At 46.0% G+C, this 16,154-nt stretch overlaps 1 protein-coding gene across 1 annotated transcript in view; it reads left to right on the top strand.

Annotated features, from left to right (window-relative positions):
- Positions 1-9,694: 9,694 nt before the first annotated feature.
- CTDSPL2 (CTD small phosphatase like 2) overlaps positions 9,695-16,154 on the top strand; it is a 45,440-nt gene continuing 38,980 nt past the window's right edge. The window contains exon 1 of the mRNA XM_074917185.1: positions 9,695-9,863. The gene's annotated coding sequence lies outside the window, so the exon portion shown is untranslated. The remainder of the gene's footprint in view (positions 9,864-16,154) is intronic.

The raw sequence follows: 16,154 nt of genomic DNA, 5'->3' as shown, positions 1-16,154 counted from the left end.
TTTTTAAACAATATATCCTGATAGAGAAAGCAGCTTGTTGACTTCTTAAGGCTCACATTATAAATAACTTTTAATGGACATGGACATGCATTTAAGGAGTAGTCTCTTGAAAAAAAGCAGTCAATAGGACCAACGAACCTTTTTGTATCTTTTCATCCAGATTTTGTACCCACTTTGAAGTGCTTCACATCGACACGGTGCTCAGCGTTGGTGCTGGTAAGAAAACTGGTGAGTGTGGTAAAGACAAGTGTCGGCAGCCCACCACAGCCACCACTGGCCTGGAAAAGCCAGGGTTTAAATCCAAACTCAGACTAGATTTGCTTACTAGCACTTGCTTTAGCCAGCCAGGCACATCGCCCTTCTAGAAGCCATGTTAGCTGAATTTTAATACAATCCTTTAAATTGAAAAAGAGAAAAAAAAGCATCAGCTGATAGAAGGGGTAGAGCATACTTTATTTTGACTGCTAGAAAACTGAAATTATTTCAGTTATTCCTTTTTTTCAGAATGGTTTCTGATTAGTTCATTCTTTTCCCTACACCCACTTTTTAAGCCCATAAAGAGTAACAGTTCCACCCTCACATAACCCTGCAAACACACCAAACTGGATAAATGTATTTATGGGAAAATGGCCTTCCCACTGACTTGAGATTGAAGGGAAGAAGAAAAAGCACTATTCAAAAAAACCACACACACAAAAAGCTATTCACCCTCTTCTGGTTTTCCCCAGTCTACATCTGAGCAACCTGCATTCACCTGTGAGACACTGGTAGTCAACAGCTTCGTTATTTCTTAGAGATATCATGTATTTTGAAAAGTGAAAAAAAAATATATTTTTCCCAGGTTGAAGAAAACAATACATTTGGAGTAAAAAGGACTTTTGCTGATAATCCTGGATTTCTCCTTCTGCCTCCAATTCTTCACATGCACACCCCCATGAGCTTTTCTGCTGTCCAGCGTGGTTGTGGACCCCCAGACTCAGCCTATGACCTAAGCCAGGCCTCCCAGCAGCACTAACTGTTCTCCATGTTGTGTTCATCCAGTTCCAGTGTCATCAACCACAATGAAACCTTGGGGATAAAAATTCAAATAGCTTTAAAAAAGTAAACCTTGGAAATCTTATTTGGCAGAAGGTACAGAAACAGGTGTTTTTCATAGAACATTAAACAGCATATGATACATTCTGGACCCAGTTTAAGTGTCAGGAACCATGGTGGTTGGCATGAACTATTATAACAGAAAGGTCAGAGACTTCTTGCTCACCTCTTCCTTGCCTGTTGTCTAGACACAGCTCTGTATACAGGGGTAAGAGAGGGATTATTCCTGAACATTCCGAGTTCCATCTGCTAATAATCAGCACAGAAAACTTAGGAAATTGGACAAGAGAGAACAAATTATCCTGGGCTGTGTCTAATAGACATTCTTTCAAATGTTAAATACGTTTCCATTTAGAGCTGTGGTTAAGTGCACAGGAAGGACACTTGCATCAAGAGTTTCACTTTTTGAGTATCTAAAAAAACCCCAACTTTAAAAACGTAAGGAACATCATAACATGATAATTCTCCTTTTGTATTTATACTTTTGTAAGTAACTGCTGCAACATCCCAATCACCGTCAGGGCTAGCAGTGACGACACGCATTACATTACAGTCTGCATTACCCAAATCGTTTTGCAATACTCCATAACACTCCAAAAGTTTTATTATGGGGTAGCCCAAAGATTTTATTATCCGTTTCCTTCCCTACATTTAGTTTTTCGATCTGCTAATCAAAATCATACCGAGAGCAGCAGTAAAATGGAAAGGCAGTTGTTTGAGAGCAGCAGGCAGGGGCAGAGGCACGCAGGCGGGCGGCGGCACTCAGCTCGTTCCTGGTGCGAAGGCTTCAGGCACTCACCACGGGTTGCGTGTGGAGGCTCCAGTTATTCTGGGTTTCTTCCGCCAGTCCATGGAAAGGAAGAGGCTCCTCCAGAGAGCTCCAGCTCCTTTTCTCCACAAACACATGAGTGAGGGATCCCAACTGGGATGCCGAGGCTGAATGCGGTGCAGGACTGAGCCCAGGTGGGTCTCGCTCTAGGGAGATGGCTCTGTTGGGGCCAGGTTGTGACACCCTCAGCAAGGGCATCCAGCACACCAGCTCCCACCAAAGAACCGTTCACCTCCATCGGAGAGGTGCAAGAAGTATCTGTGTTCTGGACACATACGCATAGCTGGAAGTTTTCCCTGTAATTCAACCCTCTTTCACATCCCTCTTGTGCCGTTTCAAAAGCCAAGTTCAGGAACTGCTGCTGCAGCTGCCGGATCCCAGCCCACAGCATGGGCATCTCCATGTTGAGCTCCGGCCAGTGGCAACCAAAAAGGTTTTTTTGGGGGGTAAAACCCATGTTCAGAAACACCTGCAGTCATGCCGTTACCTGTCTGCAAAACCTAGGGGAACCGTGAGAGGCGTAGGGTTAAATAAAGCACCCAACTCTTTGAGGGGGCAGGCTGGCAGAACAGTGAGGGCTGGATGTCCCCCTCCCATAAGGGCAAGATGCAAACCCCAGATTCTGGCCTCCAGTGGAATCACGGGGTAATTAAAAATCTGATAGAGACTGTGGCAGCAGGGTTACTGGAAGAATTGCTTTGAATCTATTGTGAATTATCTGCACCCATTTAAACACAGTGATCTCTACCAATTTTTTAATTAAAGAGTAACAACACTTTACAGCTTCAAAGCACAGTACAGATAGAAAACTAATTCACATGTAACAACTGAGTGAGGAAGTTTAGGAAAATACTGAATTCCTCAAACACCGCGAGCTGATACCATATCAAAGACCAAGAAAATTCTGCAGTTGTCCCATTTCCTAAAGATTTCAAATGCAAAATTACAAGAGAACAAAACACCTATACACTTTGCATAAAAACTCAAACTAAAAACCCTAATTATAGAAGGCTATACTTTAAAAGCACTCACAAGTCCATGTAAATGAACACTCTGATGCCAAAAATATTTTGCCCAAGGTTAAACTGGGAAAATACATCTTCCCAAGTCATTTTTGATCAGCAAGCGATTGCAGTACTTTGTTTTTATGCCCAGCCCTGAAGAGAAATCTGACTTGAAGAGACATTAGCATACAAATGGGATATGAACTTTCAAAGCTTATGCAACTGTTACTCCATTACAGACAGCTCAAATCAATTACATTGTTAAAAATCAGAGAATAAATCTTTGTTTCAGTTTAAAATATGAGTACTCCCTTATACCTCAGAGACAGACATGAAATTTGAAGCTGGTAGAAATTCAGAGGAAGGGAAAAAATAAACCCAACCAGAATTCACTTCATGTTCTCTCTGCCACTGTTAAATTTTCCTCCTTCCCCTCCTCCTCACTTCACTGTTCCTTTCTCTCCCCCCAAAAAAGGGATGGAGAGAAGGAGACTCGGTTTTCCTCTTAAGATGACTTGATTCAGTCTGCAAACCTCCTAAGTGTGAAATCAGGGGGGTGTTTATCCTGCTTGGTGGGAAAAACCTCAGCATAGCCATGACTACATAAATTCCAGGTACTTCTGTAATGAGCAGAAGGAAAACAACAGTAAGCTGAAGACTTTGCTGCCAAGACTGAAGGATGATTTCAACAAGTATGAGAAATGCAGACACCTACAACGAACAGTCAAAGAAATAACTCAATTTATTCCACTTAGCCCCAACTGCCCAATTCTGTAGGTTTTCAGTAAACAGGCTTTGCCAAAGCTTTCCCAAATTTACGTGGATTCCACAAAAGCTCAGACTCATGGATGAACCTGTTTTAGTTGAAACATCAGGAAAACCAAACAAATGGATGGGTGGTAGCTCGCCAAAAGGTAAAAACCAGCTCTGTATGAAACAGATTAAAAATAACCAAATTTTTCAGAATTTTAATAGCTGCAAAGAGCATTCTGCTCAAAACACTCTGAAGACTAAAGTGACGAGATGAAAACAGACTAAATAACTGCCGGGGTATGTATTTTATTAAATGTTATCATTTTACATTTTCACATAGGCAAAAATCATAAACAGTGAAAAATCCAAAGCCCGCAGAGCAGGAGATCTCTTGTAAGCAAGTATTTGGCAACAGAACATTAAATGTTTTTGGTGAATCACAGCATGATTTGCCTGGAAAACACAAGGTTGACCAGACTTTACACACATCGTCACGCCCTTCTGCTTCAGTTATACATTAATACATGCAGCAGACCCTCTGCACAGGCCGTTTATGAAAGCTCAGTTATAAAATGTGACATTAAATCTCCCCCCCAGTTCAACAGATGACGTGCCAGAGGCCAAACCAGTACTAAGAGAGGAAGAGGAGCCCGGTCTTTATTGGCCACTGCGTGGCACATCCACACCCTGGGCTCTTTTCTGCGCAGGGAGCCGGTCACTGCTTACTTCAAACCCTCCTGTTCCCCAAACAAACACCCGGGTGGTGTGTGCAGGCAGCACGGGGAGAACTCGCCTCCGCTCCACAAGTTCACTCTTCCCCGGGGTTTCTTACGGCAACTGAAGAATTCACATACTTGCACGTACCCCAAAACAAAGCATGAAAAAAGAGATTTCTTCAGCTTCCACATGCCACAAGAAAAGCCTGAATTTTATTTGAACTCATGACATTTTATCACCCTGCCGTGGTTTAACCCAGCTGGCAACTAGGCACCACACAGCCTCCTGCTTGCTCGCTCCTCCCCGCCCCCTGGGATGGGAAAAAGAATCGAAAACAAGTAAAACACACAGGCTGAGATAAGAACAGTTTAATAATTGAAATAAAATATAATAATAAATTGTAATGAAAAGGAAGATAACAAAAAGAGAGTGAAATAAAACCCAAACCAGACACGTGATGCACAGTGCAGTCGCTCACTGCCCACTGACCGATGCCCCAGCAGGGATCTGCCCCTCCCGGCCAACTCCCCCCAGTTTCTATAGTGGGCTTGGTGTCATATGCTCTGGAGTAGCTTTGGCTAGTTGGGGTCAGCTCTCCTGGCCATGCTCCCTCCCAGCTTTTTGTGCTACTCCATCCTTCTCGCTGCCAGGGCATGAGACGCTAAAAAATCCTTGACTTAGTATAAACACTGCTGAGCACCAACTAAAAACATCGGTGCATTATCAGCATTATTCTCACACTAAATCCAAAACACACTGTACCAGCTACTAGAAGAAAATGAAATCTATCCCAGCCGAAACCAGGACATGCCCTAAAACTGTGTTTTTCAGGTAGCAACAGTAAAATTGATAGCACACGCAGTCCCTTACTAAGCTTGCTCAAAACATGGGGTGTTACCAACATTGCTCGTGCATCCTCAAAACAGTGAATCGACAAAACTGATTAACAGCAGCCAAAAATGTTCTTACACATTCCCAAGGCAGAGAAACGCATATAATGGAGCATGCAAAAGGTTTTCTTCCATATAAATATATTTAATACCACTCTTTTGTCTGCATCTTGGAGAAAAGCTGGATTGAAAAAATGCTATTTTACTCGAAGCAAGGTTTCTGAGGTCCCGAGTTCTTAGCAGAATCCATTCCACTGTTCAACACCAGCCTCTGAAGAAATTCTGTATCTGACAACTTTCTACTTGATCCGTATTACAGAGAATTTCAGCATTCCATAAATCTAGCTGTCAACTGCAATCCTTATTCCAGGACATATATGGAACTTTAAGTAACCTGTGACCCAAGTACGTAACTTTAAGTTAAAGCTTAAGTAACCTGGAGCCCTTCTTCGAGGAGAAAGACCAGAATATTTAACAGGATCAAAAAATCTTGCTGCAGTAAACTAGAAAATGTGAGATTGGGTGCTTTATATCACTGTGGAGAAACAGCACAGTGTTGTGCAGTAGCTAGAGCCTTCTAGCTGATTCCAGGACTACGGAGACGACTGTATTTCTCTAATACAGCCCTGGTTTAAATAAAATAGAAAACAAAACGAACCGAGGGCATATATACCCATTTCTGAGAATGCAGTGGAGTTTTCAAGCCAGCCAGAAACAGAGTAATGCTATTTATGCAAGAACTTCATGCCAGCATAGAAACTGTAATCCTCCAATTCCTCAACCTGTATCACACTCCCCATGTCACCACGGAACCGTTAGCACCAGCACTCTACCGTTTAACCTCCTAAAACCAGACCTGACCACTTGCGATGTGTATTTCTCTCCCCAGAGGACTGTTTCATGACAATCTTCAATGACACACCCCTCTAGATCAAACACACAGACAGGTTCAGGGAAATCTGGGCTCGCCTTTGTTTCGGGGAGGGGATACAGCACCATATGAATTCCCATTGCTGTCAGCTGAAGTGTCAGCAGCGAGAACAGCAAGTCTATAGCTGCTCCTGGACAGACAGCTTGGATCACAGACGGCCAGGCGCCAAGGAGCAAGCGCAGCCTGGGAGCTGCTTCTCGTTTAAGCCAAGTGCATGGTTCTGTTTACCTGTTAAACAGAACTTCTTCCCTTCAGAGAAGCAGAAGAAACAACAAATACTGGAAACAGGTAGTTTTAAAAATATAAACCCAAACAAGAATTGTTTTGTTTATACAGCAACTATCTCTCAGTCATGCCACAGTTGTTTTCACTTTGGCAAAACAAACTAGATTGAACTGCTGTGCTCAGAGTACCAAGTGGTATCTGCAGGAAGGATGCTGAAATACCAGGAAGAACCGAGAGACACTCACCCTCCCAAAATATCCAGGGAATTAGACCCTGAAAAAGCAAAGCCTGCAAGGCAAGATTTAGGATTTCAGCTTACAAAACAGAACTCTGAGGGATGACCCAATCCCTACACGTGGGTTCTGCCACATGGAAGAGGAACTCCAGCAGTGCCTGGCTTTTGGATCTTGCTGAGAAGCACTAGACACAACAGCTGGAAGTTCAACTCAACCCCCTAACTGCAGATACTTGAAACAGCCTGCCAAGAGAACCTGGTGAACTCAAGCACGCGATCTCTACAACAAACAGGGAAGTCACTCTAAAGCACGTCATTTTAAATGAGCATATAAATACAAAGCTAATGGATCAGCAAGACTTAGAGAAAAAAAGAGCAGAGAGGAAATCGTAAAATATGAAGAATGGCCTTTCAAATGAGCACTCAGAGTATACCATTTCAAGAATGTGCAACATTCTGGCAACTATACATTTTTCTCCTTCAGTTCCTCTGTAAAGTGAAGAAAACACGCACCTAGAATATCTCAGTCTGACGGTGCCTGAAATCCACTGTCAGGGGAAAAACCCACTGCTGCCAACACACGAGCCTTTTCTTTGAGCCAAACACACATTCAAAGCCTCTAATGCTTCATGTGTATGCAGGCGGACGCCGCATTATTCAGCATTTTTACATTTTACGCACGCAGAGCTAATGCTCTTTTCACAGTATACACTAGAACATGGGGAACAGGTTACAGCAGGTGGACCTTTGAACTTCTGCCTTCAGAGCAACATCAATTAGCAACATGATTTTACATTTTCCCACCTGACGTGTGGCAATTCACGTGTGGCTGGTCCAATTGCCTCTCCCTGACATGGCTCAGAACCAGGGAACGCAAGGAGAGCACAAAACCACTGGGAAAGACGTATTTTAATATCCTATAGCGCGGAAAAGTACAGTTCTCATTCCCATAAAGATTAGGTTGAACCCTGAGACATATGCTTTAACCTCTCTTCTAAATGTTTTTTTGGCTTTCATTATAAATGCATTCAGCTGTTCTGGTATTCACACAAATATCTGCTCACTCCGAATCCTGCTGAATGATTTCCTCTGGCAGCTAGTTTCATTCTAATTACATGGTTTGAAAAAGTATTTCCACCTACCATTTTTTAAAACTCCCACTTTCTAAGTATCAGCAAATGTCCTTTTGCATTTGTACTATGAGACATCACAAAGTTATCTTGTCATACTAGTTCTTCTTAATGAACTGACAAACTTAATTAAGTTTTAACATGTCCAAGCTAACCTTTTTCACAGCTGATCATACAAAAAAATATTCAAGTGTTATGGTTAATGAGCGTGTTTAGAAATACTCTAGCGCTCTAAAGGAATAAGACTACCTGTTCTGAATGAGGACTACGCTGTTTCCTCTGCCTTTTTACCACAGTTTCTTAAGAAAAGAGGTAACAAAAAAATCAGCTTTACAATGTCTCCTGCTAAAGAATACTACAGTCCTGTGATAGAATTCTAAAACAAATCCTGGCTTCACAGCAGCAGATGCGGTTCAGTTTAACAAGCCAATAAATATTTTAAGTGACTAGAGAGCTGGGACTCTTATAATATGATCCAGGTTTAAAAGCTAAGAAGAGAGTCAACAGGTACTAGAAAAAGAAAACGCACAATACCTGTGTAGGTTTCTGCCTGAAGCTAAATTAGAGAACATGGACACCAGCTACTTTTGAAAAAGCATTCCATTTTGAACAGTATCTTGAGAAGTTATCCTAATGCTGAAACATGTTAAACTGAGGACTGAAGGTTTCTGTTTAAAAAGCTCAGTGGATAAAAGTGATCTTCGACAGAAAAATTAGATATACAAGTTCAGTAGGATGCAAATTACAACTCTAACCTGGCTACATCCTCTTGTACTTTACTGCACGAGATGGTCAAGCTGCTTCATCAAATCAAATACTAAAGCACGCGGCATCCTCAACATTTCGCACCAAAAGAGGCTGCCTAAAAAAAAAAAAAAAAAAAAAAGGGAGAGAAAGTGGAAACAAAACTTCACGCTAGCCTCCGCAGGCGTCCTAAAACTGCGACTCAGACCACAAAACCAGCACTGCCCGTGCTCTGGAGGGGAAGGTAAAGCGCCATAAGCCGAGCGTCCGAGGGCAGGGCGGGATCGGAACCGGCATCCGCCTCCGAGCGGCCCCTGACCGGCCGGGGGGAACGTGTCGAGGCTGCCAGAAGGGACCGCGCGGCCGCCAGGGCAGGGGAGGGGGCGGTCGGAGCGGCTACCGGCCCGCGGCGGGGACCGGGGACGGCTTCCCCCGGGCTCCCAGCCGCTTGTCTGGACACCGACCGACCGCCCCGCCGGCTGCAGCGGTGGCCGCGCCGCTTCCTCCCCGGGGAGCGCAGGAAAACGCTACTCCCGTCCGCAACCGCCTCTCCGCTCCGCCGGGAAACCCTCCCGCTCAGCCGCGCCGCCGCCGCCCCCGGAGCAAGGAGGACAGGACAGGAGAACCGAGCCGGCCCGGGCGCCCGCTCGCCTGGAAAGGGCCGCCGCGACCCGGCCTCAGGGCGGCCGACGGCGGGGCCCCCCCTCATCGCCCGGCCGCTCCCGCCTCACGGCCCCCCCGCGGGGCCCCGCAGCGCTCGCGCGTTCCCTCCTTCCCCTCGCAGCTCGCCCCTGCCTCACCTCAGGGCGCGGCGGGCCCGGCCCCGGCGCCCAGCGAGCGAGGCGGCCGTGGCCCGCTCGGCCTCCCGCCCCCCAGCGCCTTGAGGCGCAGCCTCGCGCCCTTCAGCGGCGGCTCCCGGCCCGGAGAAGCGGCGGCCGGGCCCTCGTCGCGCCGCGGCCCGTCGCTCTCCGCCCGCCCCGCCGGGCCGGGCCCGCCGCCTCGGGGCGCCGCTCCCCGCGCCAGGCCGCGGGTTCCCTCCTTCCCGGCCTGCCCCGGCGCCGCCGGCCCCAGGCCCCCCTCCCCCGGCCGGGCTGCGCCTGCGCGGCGGCCCCTCTCCCCATCCGGGTCCCTCCGTGCGGTGTAGCAGGTCGGTAGGCGGGAAATGGCGACTGGCTGCTGAGCGGCTGCGGAGCGCGGAGCCCCGGCGGCGGTGTAAACACAGCGGCGCCCGCCCGGCCCGGCGCGGCCTGGCCCGGCCGCCGGGGACCCAGACCCCGGGGGCCCACCTCCCCGGCACCCCGCACCCACAGGTGAGCGAGGCGGCGGCTGAGCCAGCGCGGGGTCCCAGCCCGGGATCAGGTGGGAAGGGAAGGGGTGGCCGCTCCGGAGTGACCGGCGGGAGCCTCCCCTCAGGGCCTGCCCCGCGGCGGGCCCCTGCGCCCCGCGTCCCCGCCCGCCCGCCGGGCTCCGCGCCCCGCTGCCTGCGGAGACACCCCGTCCCTCCCTCCCTCCCTCCCCGCTCACCTCCCCTGGACGGCCGCGGAGGCCAGACGAGCCCCGGCCGCGCCGGAGCGGGGGGGGTGCTCAGCGCTCCCGGGCCAGCCCCCGGAGGAGCGGGCGGCGGGGCTGTCACCCCCGCGCTGACCCCCCCCCCCCCGCGCCTGCCCCTCTAGGCCGAGGCCTGCGGTGAGTCTCCGCCGCCCGTCCCGTCCCCCGGGCGGCGGGGGGGGCTGCGCTGTGCGCCCCGGGGAGGAGGGTGAGGGGGGCGGCGGGGGCGCGTCCCGGGCCGGCGGAGGGGGCGTAGCTCCGCGGGCTGCATCCCAGCCCCGGCTACACACGGGCGGGCCATGCCCGGCGCTGGCTGCCGCGGGGCGCAGGTCGCGCCTGTTGCTGGCTGCTGCTGCTGCTGTTGTTGTCGTCGTCGTCGTTGCCGTCGTTGTTGTCGTCGGCGACGGGGTGGCAGCGCTGGACGCGCCTGTCACCGGCTGCGGGAGGTGGGGGGACGCGGCCGAGGGGTTGCCGCCCCGCTGCCTCCTCTTCGGGTGCCAGGCACCGGCGCGACGCCGCGGGGCTCTCGGGCGGAGGTAGGCTGGTGCGGAGGGTGGCAGCGCGGCTGGGCAAAGGGGAAAACACCAACTTTCTGCTGTCACTTGCGAGGGCAGGAGGGGCGGGGGCGGCCGTGAGGTACCGGCCAGGAAGGTGCAGGACCACCGCCATCTCAACCCGCTGCCGCGTTCCCCGTCAGCCCTGGGCACGCAGCGTAAGGCATTAACATGTTGCATACCACATTGATTATCTGCTCGCTTCTGTGTTACTAAAGAGTACTGTACAAGCCTGTTACTCAATTTTATGGTACTTAGGAGCACATGAGAGGACAGGTCTTATTTGTGGCTGTTTTGGTGAGCTCTCGCCTAGATCCGCCCAGGATATTTCTTCCTCTACGAGGATGATTGTCGCGCTCATTCTGATCCCAAGCCTATTGTTTCTGGTAGGGCTTTTTCATAGTCTTCCAGGTGCTTATGGTGCATTTTTAAAAGTAATTTTGAGGCTGTAATTATTGGCTTTGTCTTTCTTGATAAGTTTCCCCTGTTACAATACAGTAGTCTATGAAGAGGATCTCTAAGTATAACTATTACTCTGTTGCCTTGGGCAAATCACAACCTCTTTTGCCATTTCTCCATCAGTAAAACAGGGATAATAATACCTCGGAGAGTTGTTACAAGAAGTAGTTAATGTTTGTAGAGGGCTTAAAAGACCTAAGTGTTATTAATTAAGCCCCATGACACATTAAGGTAAGAGTTAGTGAACCAGGTTTACACATGGATGAACCGAGGCAGGAAGAGATTATGATTTAGCCAGAGTAACATACTGGATCTGTGACAATAGCAGAAAACAAGTTGTAACTACTTCACGCTGTAGGCACAAGCGAACAGTTCTATATAACAGATATGTTTCCAAGATTATTTGCCCATCCCTCACTCCCTCCTTCCAATTTCAAGCTTTTCTACTTCGGGAGGTTTTGCCTGTGTGACTTCCAGTTGACTGGATAGCTCCAAGGACACTTGTGGCTTGCCCACTTAAAAGTGTTTCAGCAGTTTTCATAACAAGATATATGTTCTAGGATGCAAGCCAAGTCCAGACTTAAATTCCATAAAACATTCTCCACTTTTCCCCTGAAAACATTATGTGGAACTTAGTTAAGACTTGATCCTGTTCCAGTCAGTGGAGTATGCACTGAAGCTGACATTCCTGTTTCATCTGAGAGAGTTCTTTCATTAAAGAAAAAAATTCTCTTGTCAGTCTGTCCCAAAGATTTAATGGTACAGTTAGATCATTTTTCTAAAGATGTAAACATTCCACATATGCTGGAGCTGTACATGCATTTTCATAATGTAAAGGTAATTTTCCATCTTCAGACTTCCACCACAAGTGTGGAGAACTTCCTTCCACTGGGTTGATTCCCCAGCACACTGATGTGACACTATTGCAGGCTGAATAGCATTAAGCAGTTAAAAAGAAAAAAAGTCTACTGAATTAAAAAGGAAACTTAGTCTTCATCTTACAGAGTTTTTCCATACTGTATTGCCTTTTATTTTCTTTGATCACTTGTAACGCTGCTGAGGTTGACACCAACAAAAATAGTGTTTGCAGAAGACTTTAAGAATCACATTTTCTCTCTGACAGTTTTCTATGCAAATATTTCATTCCTGTGGAAGAAAATTTTTCATAGGTGTAAGTGGAGTAATAACTTGGAGTACTTGCACATTTTGTTAAGAACCAGCACTGAAAGTCAGACTGAACTATTTTGGCAAGAGCTTGGGAGAGAAGCTTGAGCAGGGGCTTGGATAAGATGACCTCTAGAGTTCCCCTTCAACCTTGACCATTCTGTGAGTCTGTGAGAGCAGCATGTATTAAGTAGGACTGGAATTTGGCAGAAATTTGAAGTTAATGTGCATTTCTGAACATATGTAAACTTTGACAGAAAGAAGCTTGACATTTCTTGCCATTCTGAAGGAATAACTGGAAGCTTCAGCACATCATCATGATCATTTCAAGATCACCACTGAAGTCAGTGTAATTATAGAACTCTAAAATTTCCTTTTCCAATTCACGGGTTTGCAGCTTCTCCCTGTTCAAACCCTGTACAAGTTCTTTCCTACCCACATGTTTTCAGCCTGCTCTCCCTAGGGGAGCCAGTTCCTCTGTATCGTGGGTTTTGGACTTTGATAATATCAGCACAGGACTATTAGGATTATCCCAGATGTAAAGGCTGTTGTCTGCCCCTCACACCCCCCCAGTGACTGCGTCCTTACTCCGTACTTTCTTAGAAGCATTCCTCTCAGACAAGTGCCTTTCTCATTCATTACTGTGAGCAGATCAGATATGATGGTTCTTACTCTTATTAGCCCAGAAAGTAGAGGACTAAGTCTGAATGAAATTCTTTCATTTGCTGGCAGCTTACATTACCACTAAAGTGTTGGCCCCAATCTCTTGTAAATTTTAAATGGAAGATTGTTTTTCGTCTGTTGTGTATGAAAAGTTCATTTGATGTTTATACATCCTGGGTAAGTCTTCAAAAACTGCAAATATGTATCGTAAATGCGTAGTTGACCGATCAAATTCATAATGGATTACAATTTTAGGGGCAGACTATTTAAATTGAATCACGCTGCTCTGATCCTGTAAGGGAACAGTAAGCTCTTTACAAGCTTGTTTAAAAAGAGTAGCTGTCTCGGGCGGGGATTTTGACAGCGTCAGGCCTTACAGCATACTTTAAACACAGGTTAATTTGCAGAAGTGGTGTTAGTTGCAGTGCAGTCTATCTATTCTTATTGCTTGGAGGAGAAACTCACATGCACCGAGATGCTTGAAAGCCAGTGTAACGTGTTGTCTACATGTTGAGTTGCCTAGATGGCCATTATTTAGTATTTTAGAAAAATAAATATTTTACATTCACAGGTGAAGACATTTTCAACAGCACTTGAAAAATTGTGAAATCTTCCCATCTAAAGCAATCAGTTTCAGAGGTTGGATAGTAGCTTCCCAGTTGGCAGTCTTAACTTTTTCTAAATAGATTACTTCCCAATCAGATCAGTTTCAGTAATTACTTTGATTAAGGTCCTCTTAACTATGGAAAATAAGAAGTTCTTTCATCATACCCTCTGATCCAAGGAAAACACTTGTCAGGACAATCTAGTGTAAGAAAAATAATGAGTATCAGCCTGAAGTGTCTTTTCACCTTTGCCAGGATGTGCGATCTGACATACGTCCCTTGTTGCCTCGGTTTCCCTCTCTGATGGGTCAGTATTTATGGGAACACTGAGATCTGTGGACAAGCCAAAGGGAAGGAAACATGCAGCCGCTGGTGGACAGGATTAACTCAGCAGCCGCATTGATCTTTGCCGTATTGTGACATGAAAAAATACAGCTCCCTGTGGGGAAAGTTTTATGAGAGTCCAGCCCCATCAATCAGATTTCTATGCATTCAGCTAAAAATAACCCTAAAGCCAACATTTAGGAAGCCGCGCGTCTGTTGCATTAGATCTAATGAGGATCCTCTGTCCACTCTGTGGCGTGGATGCCAGAGTCGTGTATAAAAGAGATGATGGAAATTGAAGTTATCCCTAACAGTCCAAACTCCTGCCTGAATTCAGGATTTCTTTTTTTTTTTTGGGTGAGGAATCTAGTTAGAAGGCATAAAACACTTCTAGTTTTAAATCCATAATATTTATTGTAGCAGAGCAGGTTTAAGTGTAACATTATAATGAAGATAAGTTTAACTGAAAGGAGCTGTTAACTCCCCAGCATCTGGAAAACAAGCTATGCATACTGAAAGCAGTACAATGCTAAAGAATATATCCTATTCGTTGCCAATATACCAAGTGTAAGTGGGAGAAAAAAGATCTAAGACTCTAAAACGTTTGAATTGGAATTTACCTATAAATAAATTACTTTATTTTATATATATAAACACACACAGTGGCAACACAGCAGGAGTGCCATTATCAGCAGAGTGAGGCTGGGAAGGTGATACTGTAGGGCATGTTAGCATCCTTGGAGCCTCTTATGAAAGAAAAGGAACCTGTCCTTATTTAGGCTGTTTAGGAATAGCTAATTTAAATTAATAAATTAACAGGAACTCAGATCAGAGCAGTTGTTCTAAGCCATTTAGCTTTAGCTGTACTGATTCAGTCTAAATCATAACTCAGTTTACTTTGGGCCTTTCTAAAACATGATTGCTTTGATTCACCCTATGTTTTAGGAGGTGCTAATTAGAGGAAGGTAGGTAATTCAATCTAAGGATTAGACTATACCACAAGGACTTTACTGGCACAGCAATCCCAGCCTAGTTAGTGGCAAAACCCCTACACAGAGGGGTTCCTCTGGTCAGCACAAGTTGTGTTTGCACTTACTAGGAGGCTTGTTATCCTGGCTATATTTGACTAGGGAAAAACAGTATTTCCCCCTTCCTTTCACATTTCCATCAGGTGGTATTGTACTGGTAAAGCTTCTGGTTTAGACAGAGTCTAACATAGTTTTCCTTGCTCTAGACAGGGCTTGAAGGATACTCAGCTATCTTTGGCTTAGTATGCAGGGGCTGAAGGTGCTGGAGCAAAGAGTACAGGTGTATTTATTTCTTATCATCCATGGCGGGATTTTGCATCATCCATTGTAGTTTCCTCCAGGCTTGCTCTTCTGCAGTTTACATCTCATAGCTGGTGTTTTCAGAGTATTTGCTATTTCAGGAAGGGGTGGGCTGGCTCGAGGTAATAGCTTGGCTACAGTCTCCTTTGTCCTTGCTTCTTTTTCCAGTAGCCTTTTCACATGTGATAGCACTACCCAAGTTACTTCTCTTTTCTCCCCTTCCCAGGAACTTCTCTCATTTTACTATCCTAGGGGAGCTCATTTAGGTGCAGCAGGCTTCCTTTTATATGAAATAATGCCTTTGGGCTGTTGCGTGATGCCTGGTCACCTGATTCAAATCCATCACCTGGGAGGGAGATAAATCCTAGAGGTGAGGGCTGAGCTCCTTTGCTTTTGAAAATGTGGCTGTGGCACACTGCTTGTACTGCAGTTGTGTGTCTGAGAAATGATGAGCAAGAATGGCTGTCAGAAGTTAAGAAATAAATAAAGAGGATAAGAAAAAGCTAGTTACTAGTAGTATAGGGGCAACTGTTAGATTGTTTCTGTGTTTGTTAAAGAACAGCATAATATGAACTGAAGTTTTAAGGCTTGCCTTGTGGGGGGGAGTGTAGAAGAAGTAAAAGAGATAATTTATAAACAGCAGGAATATCTTCAAGAACATTAAAGATATTTATGGGCTTTGTGTATACTAGATTTAAATATAGTGTATTTGATTGAATTACCTGGTTCAATATATTTGACGTCTTAAACTCGTCAAGACCAAGCAGCTGGAATTAATCAGCTTAAATATGTTTGGAAAACTTTGTTTATGTTGCTTACCAAGACAGAACTGATGAGTATTAAAAAAGAAAACGAAAAAGTTAGTGGAATCTTGATACTTTTAAGTTATGTTCTTAAAAATACAGCTTTGGAAGAAACTTTTGAAGACTTCAATGTAGGTCAAATGGTATGCTTAA

The sequence above is a fragment of the Athene noctua genome, chromosome 13 (assembly GCF_965140245.1).
Source record: "Athene noctua chromosome 13, bAthNoc1.hap1.1, whole genome shotgun sequence".
Lineage (NCBI taxonomy): Eukaryota > Metazoa > Chordata > Aves > Strigiformes > Strigidae > Athene > Athene noctua.
This window is presented reverse-complemented; position numbering and strand designations above follow the sequence as displayed.